Below are 7332 nucleotides of genomic sequence, written 5' to 3' on the forward strand. Positions count from 1 at the left end.
CAGGGACGCAACTGACATGTGAGCCAAAAAATGTAGGGAAGCAACTGACATATACAACTGGCTGCGGGCCGCAATAGCGTGTCCCCGTTTCAATTTTCGCTGAAGATGCTGGGGTTCTAAGTAACTTCGGGGCAGCTTCTTTTGTTGCCCTTCTTTCTTTGCCGATAGATCATAAACAAATGTGAAGGCAAGAATTGAAACAAAGCACACTGTATGATGCGCACTCACGTGAATCGTATTATGTGGTTGTGGCTGCTTTTAATCTTCCAGCATAGATCAAGAACATGTAAAAATTTTGAAGAAAAAGTTTATTTTTAAAGTCTTGCTGTTTTCTGTTATGTTTTCCACGTAATTTACGAAGCACGTAGGAAACATTTTACACGTAATTGCACAGCCCTCGTGGATGAAGAAGGAATGATGCTGAAACTGATCAGAAAGAGAAAGAGGAATGGGTTGGGTTACTGGGTGAGAAGAAACTGCTTACTGAAGGATGCAGTGAACTAGAGAAGAGCAGCAATGTGCTTATGTTTACATTATGATTTTTCTTACAGCGAAAACAGTATAGCTAACTCGCTTTCTTGCACCCGAAAAATGTAGATGCTCCCAATTTCATTAAAATCCCTAGGCCCGTTGTGAAGATAAAATTTAGAAATACAGTATACAAAAATTGCTAGTTTAATAGTATTTGATCTGTGACAGGTTGTGAAAAATACCAGAGGAGAAAAATAATATCACACTGCAAATCAAGATTTCAGGTATAACTCCCTGTAAAGTTGATTTGAATAATTTCGAGGGAAAAATTGTTCCGGAGCCGGGTATCGAACCCGGGACCTTTGGTTTAACGTACCAACGCTCTATCACTGAGCTACCCGGGAACTCGGATCGGTGTCGGTTAGAGTTCCCGGGTAGCTCAGTGGTAGAGCGTTGGTACGTTAAACCAAAGGTCCCGGGTTCGATACCCGGCTCCGGGATAATTTTTCCTTCGAAATTATTTTAATATAACACTGTTTATAAGTAATTCTCTTTTATTAGCTTTCTCTTTTCTTTACCATCTCCACGGAATCATCATCATCATGTTCATCCCTTCTTTTTCTTCCTCTTAGGAACTTCTGATCCCATTGCGACACCAATAAATTTAAGCTGTGATTTCGGTCGATCAGATCTTCAACGAAGAGACCTGTAAGCGAGTCATATAACTGCTAACAGCCCCACCACGTATTAGCTAATGAGTAGCTAATAAAGCATCTAATCGCCTGAGGCGTGAAATACTGATTTTTGTATTAATTATTTATTGTGGATTTCTACAGAATTAAGGCTGGTTCACCGGGAACGAGAACCAGAATGAAAACGAGAAGCAGAGAACGTAAATATGAAAATTTTTGATTCACAATAAACCGAGAGCGTAGACGACTGTGCATATCGATATGCATGTCAATAACGATATGTAAAGTCGATATTACGCATTCTGACGTTATTTGTCTATAATTGACCAATGGCGTTCTCTCATGAGTACAAGGCAGCCAACATAAACACAGGTTAACCAACTTCGAAATTTCAACTGAAATATTTCATCAGGCACGGTACTATAAATATGTCCATGCATCTTTGTTATCACAACCTATTTTAAGTCTACCATAACGTAAAATAATTAGAGAAGAAACATTTGTAATAGAACAAAAATGAACACAACAGTAGTTATTGAATTGAAGCATGAATATGTAGTGTGTAATAAAACCAATATAGTAATAAAATATGATTCGCTTACGATCGGTGTTCAAAGATGCAGCTATTGGAAACCACGTATTCTCCTTCATTTTCTCATCATTATACGAGGCGCACCGCTTATCGTAAACGTGAGGATTTTCCTCAACACTCAATATTAGAATCTCATCAAATGAAACTTGCTCCATGATACACAGCACAGAACAAAATAATGCATAGGTTATGTCACGGTCTTCTTGCTACAAAATATACGACGACGAAATAGCTTTTAGATGGCAATAGAATGAATCTAGTGGGGTGTGATCGGAAACGTGAACGCCAAAGTTGGAACTTGGCCAACTCTCAGTTCCCGATCCTGGGCTCCGGCAAGCTTTTCGTTAATTGTAAATGCCCACATTTAAATGTACACAGTTTAACAATTTTACCGTTTTCGTTTTCGTTTTCGTTCCGATTCTCGTTTCCGGTTTATTGTGAACCAGCCTTTAGTTGCATGTCTTTACTTTTAAAGCTGATAGACCTGCAAATTAAGTCAGATGTATCATTTTTCAGGGATATAAAAGTGTCATTTTTGTGTACTGCGTAAAACGAAGATTTGTTTTTCTTATTTGGCTGCAGAGCAAATAAATTAATATATCAATATTACATACATTCTAAATTGATGGAAAGGAAACTACCGACAGGAGTGTCAGTGCTAAAATAAGTGATAAAGAACAGTCTTGCGAAATACGTCCAAAGCCTAAACAGGAAATGTCACTTTCGTCACACAGCTTTTGTCATGATATGATATTTTTATTTGTATTTATTTATTTATTTCATCATTCTGTATTGACGTCATGGCGGATTAGTTGTATTCCAGTTCTTAATCTGCCAACACCCACTATATAATGATGACATATAGATAAACAATAGAACAATACATATGACAACTTATAAGTGTATACCAAGTATCTGTTTAACATTTATTATTATTATTATTATTATTATTATTATTATTATTATTATTATTATTATTATTATTATTCAAATTACAGTGCAGTACAATATTGTTAGATTTCCGTAATTTCTTATATAGACCTGTGAAACGTGTGTGTTGAGTTTAATGAATAATCTATTCTACAGCTGACGAAGGAATCTTTTGAGTTGTTGAGCTCAATTTAGCACAAAAAAATACTTTAAAATTAAATATGCAGACTTTAGTGTTATTTTCGTATATGTATCGATTTAATTTCATTCATAAATTGGGTTAGGATAAACAAATATGTGTCCTTCCTATGACAGAAGTCAGTTTTGTAAGGGTTCTGTATAAATAAAATATATTTGGTTGAAAACTTTCAATTTGCTGTTGTATAAAATTGGTAAATACTGACTTACCTCCCTTTTCCCCTGTGGTCTTCATATGGCAACCTATAAGTATATACCAAGTATCTGTTTAACATTTATTATTATTATTATTATTATTATTATTATTATTATTATTATTATTATTATTATTATTACAGTGCAGTACAAATACTTCTACTTTTGCTAATCTAATATCTTTTATTCCCCTAACTAATTTTATATAATTCACCATCAATGTATAATAATAATAATAATAATAATAATAATAATAATAATAATAATAATAATAATAATAATTTCTTTTCTATATTCAATCTATTTAAAGATTATTTTGTTAAATTAATTATATACTTTTCGTAGCTTCATATCGGGTCCGAAAACTCAACGTCTGTAATCCCAGTTCAGTCAGAGCTTTGACCTTCTCTTCCAATTTAATTTTAACTCTAAAAATAAATTTTCCTAATTTATGCAGATTGCTAATGTTTATGGGACCCTATGCCACTAGAGCGTTTATTTTCAAAAAATGTTTAACAACCCAACAATTTCTCATATCATTCGTTGCCGCACAATTTAAAGCTATACGCATTGCGTCTTCCGCTAATCCGCATAACGGACATTTATCTTCCTCTACGTTCCCTCTTTTATTCTTGAGCCTACACATACCTAATCTCCACCATGCCATTCCTGTTCTCTCTTGCCATGAATTTAATTTAATATATTCTTCCTCTTCCCAAAAGTTTTAACCTCCTTATAGTATTGTAGTGATCCTAGATACTTAATATTACGAAAAATATCTTGTGTCGAAATTTCGTTTGTCCTCTCTTTTACCATTCTTCCAATAGTCTTCGTGTTTATAGTCCCTAGTTCTCTCGGTAAGATATTGTGAAGTTGGTGAAACTGTATTGTCGAATTTCCCAAGTTCGCCGCTAGAGTACGATAGTTTCCACTCCATGTACTTTACAAGGATGTCGATAATTTTGTTTGGCTTAAAATGGCGCAAGTTAGATTAGATAAGATACTTACACTCCTAGTATGTGATAAATATAGTTCAAAGCACTGCGTATTTTACATACACCAAGCTGACGCTTTCTTTTTTTCATTTGTTGAGGTGTGGTCTGTGTGTAAATAAGTAAACATTCTGATTCGTCGAAGCGAATATATAAGGAAAGTTAGCTTAACAGTGGCGTAGCACAATTTTTCAGGGATCGTTCAGCGACTACCTGTACATTAGCGAATATCTTAATTACTTACTTTCTTACAAATGGCTTTTAAGGAACCCGAAGGTTCATTGCCGCCCTCACATAAGCCCGCCAGCGGTCCCTATCCTGTGCAAGATTAATCCAGTCTCTATCATCATACCCCACCTCCCTCAAATCCATTTTAATATTATCTTCCCATTTACGTCTCGGCCTCCCTAAAGGTCTTTTTCCCTCCGGTCTCCCAACTAACACTCTATATGCATTTCTGGATTCGCCCATACGTGCTACATGCCCTGCCCATCTCAAACGTCTGGATTTAATGTTCCTAATTATGTCAGGTGAAGAATACAATGCGTGCAGTTCTGTGTTGTGTAACTTTCTCCATTCTCCTGTAACTTCATCCCGCTTAGCCCCAAATATTTTCCTAAGCACCTTATTCTCAAACACCCTGAACCTATGTTCCTCTCTCAGAGTGAGAGTCCAAGTTTCACAACCATACAGAAGAACCGGTAATATAACTGTTTTATAAATTCTAACTTTCAGATTTTTGGAGAGCAGACTGGATGATAAGAGCTTCTCAACCGAATAATAACACGCATTTCCCATATTTATTCTGCGTTTAATTTCCTCCCGAGTGTCATTTATATTTGTTACTGTTGCTCCAAGATATTTGAATTTTCCACCTCTTCGAAGGATAAATCTCCAATTTTTATATTTCCATTTCGTACAATATTCTGGTCACGAGACATAATCATATACTTTGTCTTTTCGGGATTTACTTCCAAACCGATCGCTCTACTTGCTTCAAGTAAAATTGCCGTGTTTTCCGTAATCGTTTGTGTATTTTCTCCTAACATATTCACGTCATCCGCATAGACAAGAAGCTGATGTAACCCGTTCAATTCCAAACCCTGCCTGTTATCCTGAACTTTCCTAATGGCATATTCTAGCGCGAAGTTAAAAAGTAAAGGTGATAGTGCATCTCCCTGCTTTAGCCCGCAGTGAATTGGAAAAGCATCAGATAGAAACTGACCTATACGGAGTCTGCTGTATGTTTCACTGAGACACATTTTAATTAATCGAACTAGTTTCTTGGGAATACCAAATTCAATAAGAATATCATATAATACTTCCCTCTTAACCGAGTCATATCCCTTTCTGAAATCTATGAATAACTGATGTACTGTACCCTTATACTCCCATTTTTTCTCCATTTTCTGTCGAATACAAAAAATATCTTAATTAAATAACGTAAAATATTACAAATAGTCTACAGGTATTTCTCCCTATCCACATGTTCCGTGTCCGCCCATTTTCGCGAAATAAAATTTAATGTATCCCAGATTTTTGCCACCCGAGGACACCCCACGACCTTACGCAGCGGAATTAAAAATAATTGCTTTACTTCTCACCTAGATCAGACGGTAACGAGCAGGATTCGAGCAGTGCTGCTCATCGGAGTGGCTACTACCGCGGAGGAATCGGAGATTACGAATAAAGCTCTCCACCGGTGATCTCCGATACTATCGTAGGTGGAACAGGGGACATATGGGGGGTTGCGTTCGAAGCGAAGCGACAGCTCAAGGACGATCGGCGCGCACGGACTGACGGTAGTTGTGAGGGGAATAAAATGGCGCAAAATCGGATATCCGTCGCATGGAAATTCTTTAATTTAGTTGAAGGTAATAATAAAGTCGCACACTGTAAACTTTGTGGGCGAATTTACTCTAAGGGTGGTGGAACTTCGAATTTGTTAGACCATTTGAAGCGATCGCACAATCGCGAACTTGATGAAAACAATTACGCAAAACATTTGATATGATTTCTTTTTAAATTGTTTTAGTGCTATTGTTCCCAAAGGCTCACAGTCTATGAAAAAGTCTTGAAATTTCTCTAAAACGTAACTTTCGAGGCAATAAAAAACAAATGAAATATTTACAAGACGACTTGAGTTATATTTTACTGCTTAGACAACTTGAGTGATATTTTACTGTTTGGATTAAAATATTTCTGAATGAAACTAAAGAAATATCTGATAATAATATAATTACAATTATCCTTAAGTTGATACCCACTTATATTTTTATTACAGAACAAGAGTGGCACGTTTTAGAAGAGACAGTTCAAATACTGACACCCTTTAACACAATAATTACAATCCTGTCCGGTGAAGAATCTGAATAAATTATGTTGGACAGTAAACTTTATCCCATTGGTAGCCCACGTTTCTTTTGTTTGATTCTGAAGCTCTCTTAATATATTTTACGTTAACTAAACCGATTAGAATAATAATTAACAAACCCTGTTTGGGATTAAACGAGAGTTTATAAATGTTTACATTAGCTACTGAAAAGCTTTACTTCTGCGTAAGTTTCTCAGTTAGATTCAATGTTATTAATTTGATCAATGACATAAAATTAATACGCCGAAGAAAGAGAGAGAGATTAACATAAAAGAGAGATTAACATAAAAGAGAGATTAAACAACAACAAATTAGAACTTATTTTAAAAGATACGCGGACGTCGAATCACTACCTGATCCGATTAAAGGAATGCTCAGCGGAAAGTTTATGTCTGCGCCACAGCACATACACAGGGACATCATTTTATTTTTACTAACATGTTTAATATTAACCTGGCTATACCTTTAGAGAACCGGAAACACCGTTTGCTACCCCTTCCACGACTGGAGTTCGATGATACTGGCGTAAAATACAAACAAATCACTTTACTAGGTATAGGAGGAAAGAAAAGTAGTTCATCCATTTACGTAGACTAGAAAATATCACAATTTTGAGTTCGATAATTTTCATAATGTTTTTGTTTAATCAAAATGCAGTACTGTATTAAGAATAAGTGTTTTACTCACGAACTTAGTTATCCATGCGAACGTATTCATTATGCAGTGTATATTATGCTGCCTACACCACATTAGCGTACAATATAGAGAATGAAGTTAAATTGAAAAATAATCATAATATGGGTATTTAAACACATTTTTGAAAATGGTGGCCGTTCATTTCGATACAGGCTTCAGTTCTAATGTGCATATTATCGCACTATAGACTAC

The sequence above is a fragment of the Periplaneta americana genome, chromosome 7 (assembly GCF_040183065.1).
Source record: "Periplaneta americana isolate PAMFEO1 chromosome 7, P.americana_PAMFEO1_priV1, whole genome shotgun sequence".
Taxonomy (NCBI): Eukaryota; Metazoa; Arthropoda; class Insecta; order Blattodea; family Blattidae; genus Periplaneta; species Periplaneta americana.